The sequence below is a fragment of the Balaenoptera borealis genome (assembly GCF_965194805.1).
Source record: "Balaenoptera borealis genome assembly, chromosome: 17".
Lineage (NCBI taxonomy): Eukaryota > Metazoa > Chordata > Mammalia > Artiodactyla > Balaenopteridae > Balaenoptera > Balaenoptera borealis.
The window spans coordinates 76,332,915-76,350,841 of record NC_138876.1 but is presented as its reverse complement, the minus strand read 5'-3'; the positions used below and the strand labels follow the sequence as shown (position 1 = coordinate 76,350,841).

At 38.3% G+C, this 17,927-nt stretch overlaps 1 pseudogene across 1 annotated transcript; it reads right to left on the bottom strand.

Moving 5' to 3' along the window:
• Positions 1–7,732: 7,732 nt before the first annotated feature.
• Positions 7,733–10,893, bottom strand: LOC309615285 (AP-3 complex subunit sigma-2 pseudogene; annotated as a pseudogene). Its single transcript has one exon. The product of its transcript is annotated as an AP-3 complex subunit sigma-2 pseudogene (transcript).
• Between the last annotated feature and the right edge of the window lie 7,034 nt (positions 10,894–17,927).

Sequence of the window (17,927 nt, the reverse complement as noted above, 5' to 3'; positions counted from 1 at the left end):
GATCCCACATGTAATGAAGCAACTAAGCCTGTGCACCACAACTACTGAGCCTGCACTCTAGTGCCCACAAACCACAACTACTGAGCCCAAGTGCCACAACTACTGAAGCCTGCATGCCTAGAGCCCATGATCCGCAACAAGAGAAGCCAAGACAGTGAGAAGCCCACGAACCACAATGAAGAGTAGCCCCCGCTCGCCGCAACTAGAGAAAGCCCGCAGGCAGCAACGACGACCCAACACAGCCAAAAATAAAAACAAACAAATAAATAACTTAATTAAAAAAAAAAGGAATCAGCTGAAACTCTGTGTTCATTTTTGAAACAAGGACTCATCTGCTGACGAAAGTGCAACCGTATCTCTTTCCTTTTGGTCGTCAATGTTTTGGGATAATAATACTTTTCCAGTGTGAACTCAGGAAATGCTCGATAAAACGTATCCATTCTTGTGGACAGATGGATGAGAAATTCAACGCAAATGGAAACCAGATGCTCGCAAAAACATACGTCGCAGAAGGTGAATGTTTTTAAAAAATACTTGGCACATATTCTGGAGTCAGCTATAACAGAGATGGAGTTCCCTTTGAAAGTTCCAGATGTGATGACTCCGATCAGACCATAATACAATAGCTACTTAATAAGATTGTGTCCAAGCTCTATAATGAGTTTTTGTGAAGTGATAGTCATTTCCTCTCAGATATTATTCACAAAGTTAGTAAAGTGGGTCGAACTTTGCACAACAAAATTTGTTTCTAAATTGCCAAAGTGAGTATTCTCTGACATGAACGTACATTCCGCATTCAAGCAAAACGTGAGAAGGAAGGTGATTTCACTCAGAGCACTGTTCATTGAGGGTCTAGCGGAATATTCTGCTGTGGCACAGTTTTTACTGTGGGCGTCTATTGACATCTTATCAGGCTAAAGAACCACATGAAAGGGAATGATGGGTCATGTGATGTTATGGACTGAATTGTTTCCCCCCCCAAAATTCATACATTGAAGTCTTAATCCCCACTACCTCAGAATGTGACCATGTTTGGAGATATGGCTTCTAAAGTAGTAATTAAGCTAAAATAAGGCTGTTAGTTTCTGACCTGTGTCATAAGGAGAGGAAATTTGGACACACAGGAAGATACCAGGGATGTACATACACACAGAGGAAACACCATGTGAGGACACACAGAAAAGGCAGACAACTACAAGCCAAAGAGAGAGGCCTCAGGAGAAACCAACCCTACTGGCACCTTGATCTTGGACTTCTAGCCTCTGGAACTGTGGGAAATAAATGTCTCTTGTTTAAGCCACTAAATCTGTGGTATTTTGTTATGGCAGCCCTAGCAAACTAATATATATGTATTTAGCAGTTAGGTTAGAAAGAAACAACCTTGTTTATGCATCTATCTACTTTCACAACTCTGACTCTGCAGAAAGTGTACATAAAGATTCAGGATTACTGAACAAGGAGCATGAATTTTATGAAACAAATAGTCACTGAATATATCAATTGAAATTTCTGCTTTTCTAAAGATCATTGCTGGTCAGATTTTAGAAGTTGGAAACAGATGGTTAAGGTTGGTGATGTTTTCAAATGAGTTACTGTTAGAATGGGATGGTTTGTACTCCTCAAGGTGGGGGGAATAGGTCTGCAAAATCTCTGAATTATAAGAAAACGAAGCTTTGGAACACTGTAATAAGTGAAAGGTTTTTGACTTTTCACTTTTCTGATGTAGAAGACAGATGTCAGCCAACACTTAGGAAAGCATAAGAAGAAAGAAAATGAAGCATATTTTAAAACAGATATACTGTGACTAATACTTCAGTAATACATGCATGAAAATAATCATTGTAACAAGACAAAATAGATTTACAAAAAGATCAGAGGAAATTGTCTTATGCTATGGCTGATTTCCAAGAAGCAAATAGTCTCTATTTGCTAAAATATTTAGGAAATATAGATGATAAATATATATACATATACACATATCTGTATATGCATATTTACTAATTATTTTAATATTAAGGTTAAGTGACTATTTCTGGACTTTATTTGGACTAATATTTTTAAAATATATTGTGCAAAGGGATCTCACTAATTGGAAGCATTATAATAGTCAATTTCCTATACTACTCTATCTTTCCAATATTTTTAAATATTGAAAGATTTCTTTTCAAAATTTTTATAGCTTATCAACTCCATTGTAGCATAACTCATTTAAAACTCACTTAAAAGATGAATCCTTTTTAAATGAACAGTGTAATGAGTTTGACAAATGCAACCATCATCACAATAAGATACAGAATAATTCCTTTGTGCTCTTTCACAGTTAATCCAGCCCACCTCTGGCCTTAGTCAATCATTGATGCGCTTTCCATCCCTATACATTAGATTTGTCATTTCTAGATTTTCACATAAAGAGAATCATTAAATATGTACTTTTGTGTCTGGCTTTTCCTCTTTGCATACTATTTTTGAGATCCACCCATATTGTTAAATGTATCAGTAGTTTGTTCCTTTTTATTGCTTAGTAATATCCTGTAGCGTGGATATTACCACTGTTTGTTTATCTATTCACCAGCTTATGGATATGTTTACAATTTTTGACTTTTATGAATAAAGCTACTACAAACTTTCAGGTGCAAGTTTTTACATAGACATATATTTTCATTTCTCTTTGGTAAATACCTAAAAGTGGAATTGCTAGATCGTATGGAAAATGTATGGCTAACATTAAAGAAACTGCCAGTTTCCCAAAGTGAGGGTATCATTTTACATTTGCACTGGAAATGCATAAAAGTTCCACAAGCCAACACTTCCTATTGCTAATGTTTTTTTAACTTTAGCCATTCTAGTTTGTGAGTAGTGGAACTCATTTTGCTTTGGATTTGCATTTCTCTGATGGCTGATGATGTTGAGCATCTTTTCATGCGCTTGTTGGCCATTTGTAGTTTATCTTTTTTGAAGCAACCGTTCAAATATTTTGCTCTGTACTGTTGGGTTTATCCTCTTTTTACTACTGAGTTGTATAAGGTAAGGCTACAAGTCTTTGGTCAAATACGTATTGCATGTATTTTCTCCCATTCTGTGGCTTCCCTTTTTGTTTTCTTAATTAAATCTTTCAACAAGCAAGTTTTTTGATAAAGTCAAATTTATCATTTTCTTTAATGGCTAATGCTTTTGTATCTTAAAAAGTCTTTGCCTATCTCAAGGCTGAGAAGATTTTTCCCATATTTTATTTTAGAAATTTTATCATTTTAACTGTTACATTTAGGCCTATGATTCATTTTGTTAATTTTCACATATGTCATAAGAGTCAATGTTCTTTTTTTTCTTGTCCCAGTATCACTTGTTAAAAAGTATATTCTTTATCCGTTGAATGAATTGGCATTCTTGGTCACAAATCAATGTAAGTTATATGTGTGATATATTTCTGGAGTCCTTAGTCTCAACTATTTATTTATATGTCTATCCCTGTGCCAATGTTACACTGTCAAAATTACTGCCTCATTATAATAATGAAAGACATATTTAACTACTCTACTTCCGCAATGATCTGAAACAGACTATTTGGGAGTTACCTAGCCATGTAGGAACAGATTTGGAAATATTACCTTCAAATTAATGAGACAACTCTAATTTCCTTCAAATTACCTGTAAATAGAAAGATAAACATCCAAATTTATAAGACAGCTTCAGAAACAAGGGTTGTGGTGAGAGTCAAGCAGAAACTGTGTAGAAAAGAAGAAATGGCAGCATGAAGCGTAAAGATAATGGAACACAGGGAAAATCATTCCAAATAGGAGAGTACCATCCTTAATGGGAAATACTTGAAACATGTCTGAGTGGTGCTATGATAGCAGTGGCTATTGGGAATTCAAAGTGAAAAGAAATTAAATCTAAATTACAATCAGCCCAGAGCAGAAGAGATTTAAATGAAAAGTTAAATAAGAGACATGAAGAAAAGCCAAAAGAATGAAAAAGTTGTTTTAAAAAGTGGAAAGAATCACAGATGACATGATAGCAATAGAAGATAAGCAAAGAAGATAGAATACATTCATATAATTATTCATGGAAAAAAGAAGAAATCAAGAGAATTACCTAATATTTTAAACTATTATTCTAGAAAACTTCCTGGAAATAAAAGGAGACCTACATCTATACATTGAAAGTCCCCACGGCATATCTTAGACAACTGACGTATCCTTATAAATCTATTATAGACTTAAAACAAAATTAAAGATTGAGAAAAAATATTCAGGGGATCCAGGAAAAAAAATATAGTCATTCAGAAAGGAAAGAAAATCCTGTTGACAAGACTTCTTGGCAACCATGTCCAAAGCAAGAAAACAGTAAGCCAACATTTTAAAGAAATTCTACACAACAAAGTGAGAATCAATGAATTTCATATCCAGCTAAGTCATAGTGATTTACCGAGGAAAATCAATCTATTGACCACTGACTTCTTGATAGCTGCATATGAAGCAGTAGAAGAATGGAGCAACATTTTCAGAAACTCAGTAAAGCAAACATGGAACCAAGGATTTTATATTCAGCCAAACTATTCTTCAAATGTCAAGGCTATAGAAAAGTAGTTATAAACTTGCAGGATCTTAAGAAATACTCTATTCATGAACCTAACCTGAGAAACCCAGTAGAGGATGAGCTTCATCCAAGAGATTACTGAGAAACTTCAGCAAAGACAGATGAATTTAATATGTGTGCATAACTTTCTGTCAACTTATTACACAGGTAAATTCACACAACCACTACCACACAATGAAGATACAGAGCTATCACATCACCACAAAGATGTCCCACGTGCTAACCCTTATCAGAGACACCTCCACCATCTCTAATTCCTGACAACCATTAATCTCTTTTCCATCTTATAATTTTGTGATTTAATAAATGTTCTGTAAATACAGCATAGGACCGGCTGAGACTGAGTTTTTTTCCCAACCACATAATGTCCCTGAGATACATCCAAGTTACTGAGTGTATCAATAGTTTGTTCATTTTTATTGTTGAAGATTCATATGGCTATACATTTGGACCTCTATATTTTCAGGTTTCGAGTCTAGGGATTCAACCAACTGCAGATCAGAAGTATGCAAAACAAAATAAAAATTCCAGAAATTTCCAAAAAGCAAAACTTGAATTTGCCACACGCTGACAGCTATTTAAATTGTATAGCATTTACACTGTATTAAGTGTAAGATCTAGAGATGAGTTAAAAATATACAGGAGGATGTGCATGGTTTATATGCAAATACTACACACTTTATATATGGGACTTGAGCATTAGTGGATTTTGGTATCCTTGGTGGTCTTGGGACATGGGACAACTCTATCTCACTTTGTTCAACTATTGAGAGACATTTTGGCTGTTTCCAGGTTTTGGCTATTACAAATAAAGCTGCTGTGAATTGTGTGTAGGTTTTTGTGTGGATTTAAATTTTTATTTCTCTGTGATAAATGCTCAGGAATTAATTTGCTGACATACAGTGAGTGTATAGTTTTTTTAGGAAAATGCCGAAATATTTTCCAGAGTGCTTGTGTATCATTTTACATACCCACCAGCAATTTACAAGAGATTGAATGTCCTCACATCCTTACCAGCATTTGGTGTTATCACTATTTTTAGTTTTAGCCATTCTAATAGATACACAATGATTTCTCTTTGTGGTCTTCATTTGCATTTCCCTGATGACTAGTGATGAACATCTTTTCATTTGCTTGTCTTTATATCCTTTTCGGTGAAATGGATGTCACCTATGTTCTAAATGGATTGTGTGCTTCTCACTGTTGGCTTTTGAGCCCTTTTTCAGATATGTGGTGTTCATATATTTTCTTCCAATCTATAACTTTTCATCATCTTCATGCAGTCTTTTATAGAGCAAAAGTTTTTAATTGTGATGAAGTCTAATTTAACAATTTTTTTTTTTATCAATCATGCTTTTAGTATCACATCTAAGGATTCTTCACCAAACCCTAGTTCTCTCTCAAAGATTTTCTCCTATGTTATCAGCTAAAATTTTTATAATTGTATATTTTATATTTAAATCTATGATCCTTTTTTACTGAAATTTTTTATAAGATGTGAGATTATGCCAAGATTCAATGTCTGGTTATAAATTTCTAATTGCTTAACACCGTTTTTTGAAAAGACTGTTCATTCTCCATTGAATTCTTTTACATTTTGTCAAAAATTCATTGGCCATACTTTTTTTTTATATGTGTAACTGATTCACTTTACTGTACACCTTTAACTAACACAACGTTGTAAATCAACTATATTCCAATAAAAATTTTGAAAAAAGAAAAATGACTTCGTTCTAGCTTTGTGACCCTTGACATAACACTTAACACTCTGGGCTTCTGCTTCCTCACCAGCTCAGTGGAGGCCTGTGGAGGACCCTCCAGCTCTTACACTCTTTGATGCTGTCACTGGCTACCAAGCTGGTTTTTACCACAGTTTCTGAGAAAAACCAAGCTGGTTTTTATCACAGTTTCTGAGAAGCCACCTAACCTTTTTGAGGTTTCCTTATCCGTAAGAAAGAAAATAAAATTGGGAGAGGCCATCCTGAGCAGTGAAAAAAAAAAGAACTGTGGATTTAGGCAGACAGACAGTCTCAGTTCTTAGCCCTTGTGACCTAAAGCCGGTTACTTGACCTCTCTGATTCTTACTTTCTTGACTTGCAAAATGGAGATAACAGTGTGTGTCATAAGGATTGTGGAAGGATCTCGCTCCTGCCACCTTACAGTAGGTACAAAATAAATATCATTTTGTTCCTATATCACTTTCAGCAAATGTGAAAGAGAGGGATGTGAATATGCTGAAATGTCTGTAAAAAAAAAAAAAAAGTAAACTCTTCTGATCAACACTGCCCACCTCTGTGGTTATCGTAGATGTTCCAAAAGACTGAGGTTAAGAGGCTACAGGGAGGAAAGAGCACCAACCACAAGAAGCACGGTTCAAAGCAGGAAAAGACGTGGTCCTGACCATGGTCCTGTCAGGCACCATCTCAGACGGGCTCTGCGACAGCATCAGGAGGCCTGACGAGACAGTTTGGGCCACCGGCCGGCAGGCACGAGAAGCTCCCAGGCCGGGAGACTTTACCATGATGGTGCAGCGAGCTCCCTAATCTCAAGGCAGCTCAACATCACACCTGAGACCTGGCCCCGAGGCAGCGCAGGAGTAAAAGGCACTACTCCGAGGAGGAGCTTCAGCTCTAAGTTAACCACAGGAAGAAAGACTCTTATCACATGTAAACATTTACGGGTTTCCACAGCCAGCTCTAGGGGACTGCCATCTGAGGGGAGCAGGGCGTGCCCAGAGCGAGCTCAGGCAGGGCCCCCTCGCACACGGGGGAGAAGCTGCACCGCCCCCGGTCTCAGCCGGCACGCTGCCCGCGTCCCCAGCCTCCCCCTGTGCCGGCTCTAGCACACATGACCCCAGCTCGGGCTCTCACGCTCCAGAAGCTGGTGTAGACAGCAGTGGGTTTCCTGGACAAAGTCTCATCGTCCATAACACAGCAACGGGCCCGTCTGCTCCGCGGGAGGAGAATGTATTTTAAACCTGGAAGAGTCGTGATTCTGAGATGCTCCACATGTTGTCAGCTTTGCCTTCTGCAGACACGGGGCTCCTCCCCTTTGAGGGGGACCCCTCTGGCGGTGGGGTGTGCCCTCCCTGTTGGCAGAAACGTGGGGGGCAGGCAAACGACAGGCCTGTGACTTGTGCTGTGTCCTGCACATAAACACCTGGGAGAGCAGGGCCAGCCAGGGCTGTGGCAGTGGAGAGTGTATGCCGCAGGAGGTGGTGATGAGACAGCGTGGCTATACAAAAGGATCCTGGGTGTGCCAACTCTAGTAGAGCCAGTAGGCAACTCTGGACCTCATGACATCCTGCCCTTGTTTGCCACTCACCACATCCCCAAATCTAGAGGGTCAGCCCTTTTCTAGCTACGGCACCTCACCAAGGAAGTCAATGCTACAGGACCTCAGGGAGCCTCGCGGTGCTAAGGTTGAAGACTCTAGTCGGAGAACATCCTCGTGGTGAGGGTCTGTTCTCACGACAGTCTGCAATCCCTGGGAGCGGCTGCACGTGGCAGGTAAAGGGGGCGAGTGGCTTGGGCACCTGCACCCCACTGAGGAAGCCAGGACCCCTCACATCTGCAGTGGCCGCGTGTAGCAGAGAGGGGCAAGGCCACACATGTGAGAAGCAAGCACAGGCTGGCAGTGGACACAGGACTCCTTCCCGCTTCGGGACAGCAGCGGCCAGGGCCCGAGGCGGGACTCCTCTAGGGCACACATCGGGTTTTGCTGCAGGACTGGCTCGGCTTTGCTGGTTCCAAGGACTCAGTTCAGCCGTCTTCTACCCTCAGACAAACTGCGACGGGTTGGGGACCTTGATGTTGAGATCGCCAGTGTTGATAATCCGAGATATCTCCAGCAGGCCGATGTTTTTCACGGTGGACACGGCCCGGGCGGGCGCTGCTGAAAGGCCACCCTCGGATTTCTCCAGCCTGTTCTGACCTTCAGTCTGAGCCACGATTTCATTCATGTTTATTTCCAACACCATCCTGCCCATCACCACCTCCTGAAGAATGTAGCGCACCTTATCCATATGGAAGATCAAATCCAATTCACAAACATTTTTGAAACACTTGTCCAGAGTCTCCACAAGATCCTGGATGAGGTCCAAGATCCCAAGTTCACTCTCTGATGAATCCCCACAAAATACAAAGTAGAAGGTAGCATAATGCCGATAAATCAGTTTGTAGTCAGACCCACCGATCAAACTTCCACCCCACAAGAAGTTACAGATGTTGTCATCCCGTTTGAGAACTAGATGTAAGATCTCTCGAATAATCTGCTGTTGAATTTCTTCTGGGAAACGCTGGTAGAAGCAGACAAGCCGCGGCTTCCCGTGGTTATTGAAAACCAGGATTGCCTGAATCATCTTTGCCCGCCACACTCCTTTCTCCACCAGCTGCTTCCAGAGAGCCTCTCCTTCCACTACAACCTGGCTATACTTATATGGAACTATTTCTGGGTTTTTATTCTATTTGATTAATATGTGTGTATACATATATATGTGTGTGTATAAATTTAATTTCATGAGTCGTTATTGGGCTGTTCATTGGATGAGTTGGAGTAGTTTATATACTTTTCACGGAATTAATCTATTTCATCAAAATTGTCAAATTTATGGGTCTAGGGTTGCTCAGAGTATTCTCTTACTCTTTCGATGTATGCAAACTCTGTAGTGTGATCCTTTGTTTCAAACTGATAATAGAAATTTCTCTCCTGTCTTTTTATTTGTCAATCTTGCTGGAGTTTTGTCTATTTTATTGATCTTTTCAAATAAAAACTTATGTTTCATTGACTTTTCTATTGTGTGTCTGTTTTCAATTTTATTGATTTTTGCTCTTTTTTTTTCTCCTCGACTATGGGTTTATGTTGCTCTTTATCTTCTAAGTTCTTGAAGTGAGAGCTTAGATTATTGATTTGGGACTTTTCCATTTTTGTCTGTAAGCATTTAGGGCTACAGATTTTCATCTAAGCACTGCTTTAGCAGCACCCCACAATTTTTGATGTTTTGCTTTCATTTTCACTAAGTTCAATGTATTTGTTATTTGTCTCAAGACTTCTTCCTTGACCAACAGATTATTTATGTGTGCTGTTTTAGTTGCCAGGTGTTTGGGGATTCTGCTGATCTCTTCCTGTTCTTGATTGCTAGTGTTATTCCATTGTGGTTAGAGAGAACACTCCATGTGATTTCAATTCTTTTAAATTTGTCAAGATTTGTTTTATGGCCCAGGAAAATATTTATTTTGGCATATGTTCCATGGATGCATGAAAATAATGTATATTCTGCTGTTGGTAGGTAGAGTGCTTTATAAATATTGATTAGATCCTTTTGGTTGATGGTCCTGTTGAGTTCTATCCTTGATGATTTTCTGTCTAGCTGTTTTGTCAGTTGTTGAGATGGGGTTTTAAAGGCTTTGGCTATAATTGTGGATTTGTCTCTCTCCTTTCAGTTCTATCAGTTTTTGCTTCACAAGTCTTGCAGCTTGGCTTTTTGGTGCATACAAATGTAGGATTCCTGTGTCTTCCTAGTGGATTGACTCTCTGTCTCCAGTGGTTTTCTTTGCCTTGAAGTCCACTTAATCTGATATTAATATAGCCACTCCTGCTTTATTTTGATTAGTGTTTGTGTAGTATATCTCAGTTCATCCTTTCACTTTCAACCTACACATATCATTATATTTGAAGCAAGTTTCCTATAGATAGCAAATAGTTAGATCATGTTTTCTTTTTGTTTTTTAAATCTATTATGCCAACCTCTATCTTTTAATTCAATATATTCAGACTATTTACATTTTCTGTATTTAGTGATAGGTTGAGACTTAATTATGCCATTTTATTTTTTTTCTGTTTGCTCTCTCTGTTTTTCATTTGTTTCTTTTTTTTCCTATCTTTTTGTCAGTTCCTTAAACTTTCTTTAGAATTCCATTTTGATTTATCCATGTTTTTAAGTTTATCTATTTCCATAACTATATTAGTAGTTACTTTGCATATTATACTATATTAGCATAACTTACAGTCTACTAATGTCGACATTTTATGTGTTAGTAGAGTATAGAAACCTTACTTCCCTTTATGTCCATTTACCCTTCCCCATGTATAACATAATTAGCTTTAATTTTTCTTCTACATAAACAGAGGACCACATTACACAGTTATAATTTTTGCTTCAAACATTAAATATAATTATAAAAATGCAAGAGAAGAAGGAAAGTCGTATATTTACTCACATTTTTGTTCATTCTCTTCTTCTTTCTTCCTTCCTGGTGTTGCAAATTTCCTTCTTTTATCATTTCCTTTCTGTTTAGAGGACTTCTTTTTTTTTTTTTTTTTTTTTTAAAAACTATTTATTTATTGGCTGTGTTGGGTCTTTGTTTCTGCGCGAGGGCTTTCTCCAGTTGTGGCGAGTGGGAGCCACTCTTCATCGCAGTGCGCGGGCCTCTCACTGTCGCGGCCTCTCTTGTTGTGGAGCACAAGCTCCAGACGCGCAGGCTCAGTAGTTGTGGCTCATGGGCCCAGTTGCTCCGCGGCATGTGGGATCCTCCCAGACCAGGGCTCGAACCCGTGTCCCCTGCATCGGCAGGCAGACTCTCAACCACTGCGCCACCAGGGAAGCCCTAGAGGACTTCTTTTAGTCATTCTTTTACAGTAGGTCTACAAGCAATGAATTCTCTTAGTTTTCCTTTCAATCTGAGAATGTCTTAATTTCTTCTTCATTCCTGAAAATATTTTCTCTGGATAGAGAATTCTGGGTTGACTTATTTCAGCACTTGAAAAATGCTATGCTACTTCTTTCTGGCCTCCATGGTTTCTGATAAGAAATCTGCTATCATTCAAATTGTTTGTTGTGATTCTCTCTGACTGCCTTCAAGATTTTCTTCTTTGTCTTTAATTTTCAGAAGTTTAACTATGATGTGTCTTTAGATTTATCCTTTTTGGGGTTCACTCAGCTTCTTGAATCTGTAAGTTTATATCTTCTGCCAAATTTGGAGAAACTTAATCCATTATTTCTTTGAATTCTCTTTCTCCTCTCCTTCTGGAACACTGATGACATGAACGTTAGATTTTTTGTTATAGCCCACAGGTCCCTGAAGCTCTGTTCACTTTTATTTTCAGTCTATTTTCTCTCTCTCCTATTGTTCTATCATCACATACACTTTTTCTTCTGTTAGACTATTCATTGACTTTATTTTTTGGCTATTGTAGTTTTCAGTTCTAGAATTTCCACCTGATTCTTCTTTATATCTTCTGTTTCTTGCTGATAATGTCTATTTTTCATTTGTTTTGAGGGTGTTCACAATTACCTGTGGAAGTTTTTTAATGAAGGCTGCTTTAAAATCCTTGTTAGATAATTCTAACATCTGTGTTATTTTTGTGTTGACATCTAATGATGTCTTTCTTCATTCAAATTTAGATTTTCCAGGTTATTAGTATAACAAGTGATTTTCTTTTGAAATCTGGACATTTCATATGCTGTGAGACTCTGGGTCTTATATAAGCCTTGTATTTTAGCAAGCTCCCCCTGACATAACTCCAGTTGGGGAACAACTCCACCTTGTTACTGCCAAGTGGAATTAGATGCAGATTCTCCATTAGGATTCTGTTGACTACTTGAAGGGTGAGGGTCCTTGTTAATGATGGGTCCCCACTGACACTGGGAGGAGGGTTGGTCTCATATTCTCTGGGAGATGGTTAAAGACCTGACCCTCCTCTAGGCTTTCTCTGACACCAGGTCACCAGGTGTTGATGAATTCCAGGCTCCCATGTCATTTTCACCAACACCACAGGCTCTTCATTGCCAATCAGTATGGACAAAGATCCTGTTTCCCCCCTCAGCCTCTGACACAACAATGGCAGGTGGTTTGGGGTACCTTGTTACACACCTAGACTCTCCACTCCAGTTTTGATGATGGGTAAGACGGCCACAGCTGCTTCTGTGGTGCTTGGCTGGAGTAGAACCGTTATTATCTAAAAGTTTCTGTCTTGCTAAGTAGCCCTTTTCCAGGCCTTTTGGCTAGAGAGAGCATGCTTTCCTTGGTTTTGTTTTGTTTGTTTGTTTTGTCTGTTCCCATTGGCATTGTTAGGGTGCTAGCTTCTCCAGTCCCAGTGTGGGATAGATGAGGCAGAAAGAAAAGGTCAGGGAACTCAGCATTCTTTGGGTCCTAAGCTCCCTATCCAGTCTGCCTTCTTCTCTCCACTTTTCAGAGTCTTCTTATGTTTTTCAATATATAATATCCAGGGATTTTAGATGTATTGTACTCAGTGGGAGGAATATGGAAAGTATGTTTACTCCATCTGTTGTCCTCAATGTCCTTACTTCTTCCAGCAACTGTTCTCACTAAAAGACTAATAGCCTTAATTAAGCTTATTTTCTCTGGACACATTTCTTCATCTGCTGCAATCAAACACAATTAAATTAATTCAACATTGGTAAATGGTTTTCCTTGCTTGGTTAACAAAATGAGCATTTACTTTGACTTCAGCCTTATTTCAATATTTTAAATTTTTTTAAAGAAACTTTGTTTCGATGAGATATTCCATTTTAAAATGTCCAGTTTTTCTGAAAATTGCTTTTCTGTGCATGGGACTATTATAAAGAGTGCCTAATCTAATAATATTGATGTATATAGTATTAGTTTAGCACAACTACAGTGTCACTGCATAATAAACACAATGCTTTGCCATCTAATTTGATAACAATAATTCACCCCCCACTCTTTCATAAAAGTACAACATTCAAACCCAAATTTTCTTTCCTTATTTTGACATGTTGAGTAGGCACTGTTAATAAAAAAAAAATAATTAAATGCTATGTCACAATAATGAGCATGACATTCAAAATGCTGTTAAGTTATAATTGGATTGCAGTAATTTGTAGTACACCAAGTAGCAACTATAAGCAAGCCTTGTCACAACTACTCAGTGCTGTTTTTACCGTGTGAAAGCATCATAGACTGTACAACTGAATGAGCATGGCTGTGTTCCAATAAAACTTTATTTACAGATACCAGAATCCAAGACCAGAGAGAAAGAAACTAAACACATAAGAATACACACTGGATGTGAAATTTATGCAAATGTAATCTATAAGGAAAAAATACTGTAGTGGTTTCCCCTAAGAGATGTAGAGGAAAGAGGGTTGACTATAAAGGGGCAATAAAGAACTTTCTTGAGTTACAGAAATACTCTATATCTTGATTGGGGTGTTGGTTACATGAGGGTACACATTTATCAAAACATTAAACTGTACACTTAAATCTGTGCATTTTACAGTATGTAATTATACTTCAATAAAACATTGAAATATAATGATAAACTATATTATTAAGACAAATGGAACAACTTGAATAGGCTGTATATTAAATAATAGTATTGTATCTATGTTAAGTTTCTTGAGTTTGGTAGTTGTATTGTGGTTATACAGCAGACTATACTTGCTGATAGATACATCTGAAATATTTAGGAGTATAGTATCACGATGCTTGTAAACTACCTCTTAAATAGTTTAGCCAAAATGTGTGTGTGTGTGTGTGTGTGTGTACAAAGAAAGAGAGAGGTTGAGCAAGCAAATGTTTCAAAAAGTTAATAACTACAAGCCTCTTAGATAGCCTCATCCAACAGAGGGCACACAGCAGAGCAAGAAGAACTACAGTCCTGCAGCCTGTGGGACAAAAACCACATTCACAGAAAGATAGACAAGATGAAAAGGCAGAGGGCTATGTACCAGATGAAGGAACAAGATAAAACCCCAGAAAAACAACGAAATGAAGTGGAGATAGGCAAACTTCCAGAAAAAGAATTCAGAATAATGACAGTAAAGAGGATCCAGGACCTCGGGAAAAAAATGGAGGAAAAGATCAAGAACATGCAAGAAATGTTTAACAAAGACCTAGAAGAATTAAAGAACAAACAAACAGAGATGAACAATACAATAACTGAAATGAAAACTACACTAGAAGGAATCAATAGCAGAATAACTGAGGCAGAAGAAAGGATAAGTGACCTGGAAGACAGAATGGTGGAATTCACTGCTGTGGAACAGAATAAAGAGAAAAGAATGAAAAGAAATGAAGACAGCCTAAGAGACCTCTGGGACAACATTAAATGCAACAACATTCGCATTATAGGGGTCCCAGAAGGAGAAGAGAGAGAGAAAGGACCAGAGAAAATATTTGAAGAGATCATAGTCGAAAACTTCCCTAATATGGGAAAGGAAAGAGCCACCCAAGTCCAGGAAGTGCAGCAAGTCCCATATAGGAAAAACCCAAGGAGAAACATGCCAAGACACATAGTAATCAAATTGGCAAAAATTAAAGACAAAAAAAAATTTGAAAACAGAAAGGGAAAAACTAGAGCAAAAAATCTTAAAATTTGTATGGAGACACAAAAGACCCCGAATAGCCAAAGCAGTCTTGAGGGGAAAAAACAGAGCTGGAGGAAACAGACTCCCTAACTTCAAACTATACCACAAAGCTACAGTAATCAAGACAATATGGTACTGGCACAAAAACAGAAACATAGATCAATGGAACAAGATAGAAAGCCCAGAGATAAACCCACGCACCTAGGGTCAACTAATCTATGACAAAGGAGGCAAAGATATACAATGGAGAAAAGACAGCCTCTTCAATTAGTGGTGCTGGGAAAACTGGACAGCTACATGTAAAAGAATGAAATTAGAACATTCCCTAACACCATACACAAAAATAAACTCAAAATGGATTTGAGACCTAAATGTAAGACCGGACACTATAAAACTCTTAGAGGAAAACATAGGAAGAACACTCTTTGACATAAACCACAGCAAGATCTTTTTTGATCCACCTCCTAGAGTAATGGAAATAAAAACAAAAATAAACAAATGGGACCTAATGAAACTTAAGAGCTTTTGCACAGCAAAGGAAACCATAAACAAGACGAAAGACAACCCTCAGAATGGGAGAAAATATTTGCAAACGAATCAACGGACAAAGGCTTATGGACAAAGGATTAATCTCCATAATATATAAACAGCTCATGCAGCTCAATATCCAAAAAACAAACAACCCAATCGAAAAATGGGCAGAAGACCTAAATAGACATTTCTCCAAAGAAGACATAGAGATGGCCAAGAAGCACATGAAAAGCTGCTCAACGTCACTAAGTATTAGAGAAATGCAAATCAAAACTACAATGAGGTATCACCTCACACCAGTTAGAATGGGCTTCATCAGAAAATCTACAAACAACAAATGCTGGAGAGGGTGTGGAGAAAAGGGAACGCTCTTGCACTGTTAGTGGGAATGTAAATTGATACAGCCACTATGGAGAACAATATGGAGGTTCCTTAAAAAACTAAACATAGAATTACCATATGATCCAGCAACCCCACTACTGGGCATATACCCAGAGAAAACCATAATTCAAAAAGACACATGCACCCCAATGTTCATTGCAGCACTATTTACAATAGCCAGGTCATGGAAGCAACTTAAATGCCCATCAACAGGCAAATGGATAAAGAAGATGTGGTACATATAGACAATGGAATATTACTCAGCCATAAAAAGGAACGAAATTGGGTCATCTGTTGAGACGTGGATGTAACTAGAGACTGTCATACAGAGTGAAGTAAGTCAGAAAGAGAAAAACAAATATAGTATATTAACGCATATATGTGGAACCTAGAAAAATGGTACAGATGAACCGGTTTGCAGGGCAGAAATTGAGACACAGATGTAGAGAACAGATGTACGGACACCAAAGGTGGAAAGCGGCGGGGTGGGGGGGTGTGATGAATTGGGTGATTGGGAATGACATGTATACACTGATGTGTATAAAACTGATGACTAATAAGAACCTGTTGTATAAAAAAATAAATAAAATAAAATTGAAGAATTAAAAAAAAAAATTGGGCTCATAATCTACACACCCTTGTAACAGTTGCAAGACAGAGATCCACTGAGGACATCCTGAAAGGATTTGCAAAGAATGACAGGGAAATTGTCTTGGAAATCTAAGAACAGGGGCCAGGTTAGGGCAGGTTCCTGTGCAAAGGGCTGGAGTCTGGATCTGGAGCCCAGGCATCTGCCAAGAGCCCCAGAGCAGGAGCTGGAGTCCCTGCTGCAGAGCTGTGCTGACAGCATGGTTGGCTGCCCTCCATCTGTCTGTTTGCCCCGCCTTCAATTGCTCTGTCTACTTATTCTTAAGTTTTGTTCCCTCATAGTTTCAGTTTACTACTTCTTACAGCAGTTTCTCAATCTTTAATCTACCTTATTGCCTTTTAACTGAGCTCTCACTCTTATTGCCTCATGATTTCTGGGTTTTTAGTACAAATTTCAAACTTTGCCCTGCTGTGTTTCAATCAGCGCATACAGATAATAGGTTGCTGGCAGGTCTACTAATTGGTTACCCTGGGATCTGTTACTCTCCTGAGCCAATCAACAACAGTGGAAGGAGGAAACATGTGGTAAAGCAAGGCCCCCCTCCCTGGCTGCAAGAGGAGTGGGTGAGGCTGTTTTGCTCACAACGGGGTGTGGTCAGGGCAGGTGTGTTCACATTTCCAATATATAGAATCATGGAAACATTTTTCCATGTTGTTTAATATCCCCACATGACTATAAATAACTGCATAGTCGTCTATCATATGGAAATTCTGTAATTTATATTATGAATTCCTATTACTGGACCTTTAGATTGTCTTAAGTTATTTTGATACTTCTTTTAAAATAAAATGAAATGAAGCCAGGTTTAAAAATCCCTCAAGCTGACAAAAACCCTTTAAGCTACTTATGCAAAACTAAGTGGTTCATTTCATGAACGTAAGTGAAATGTAATTTAGGTTATTTCATGTCAATGTCTTTGATAATCATAAAACTTAAGTCATCTTCCCCAAATGGTATAAGATAATCACTTTTCACCAAACTCCTGCAGTCTGGAAACCTCCAATGTAATAACCAATCATTGCAAAGGCTAAGCAACATCCTCCTTTTCACTTTAGAAGCTGTCCTGTAATGCCATGCCTCTGAACTTTATACCAGTTTTGGGTTTGAAGTCTCCCTGTTCTTGTTTCTCATTCAATAAATTTTTCATATCAAGTAAAAAAAAAAAAGTTAATAACTGGTGAATCTTGGTAAAGGTTCTACTCTACTCTTGGCAACTAAAGTCTTAACTAGGCACCTTAACAACAGGTGCCACAGTGAAGAAATGGAAAGGTCCGAGTGGGGGAAAGGCTGCAAAGTCAGTGTTTGGAAGATAGGACCATGTGACTTGCCAGGTATAAGAGAATCTTCAAGGCTGGGCATTTCCTCCCTCTAGTTTGAAAATTGGCATGAGATACAGTGCCAGATGAAGTATTTAGTAAG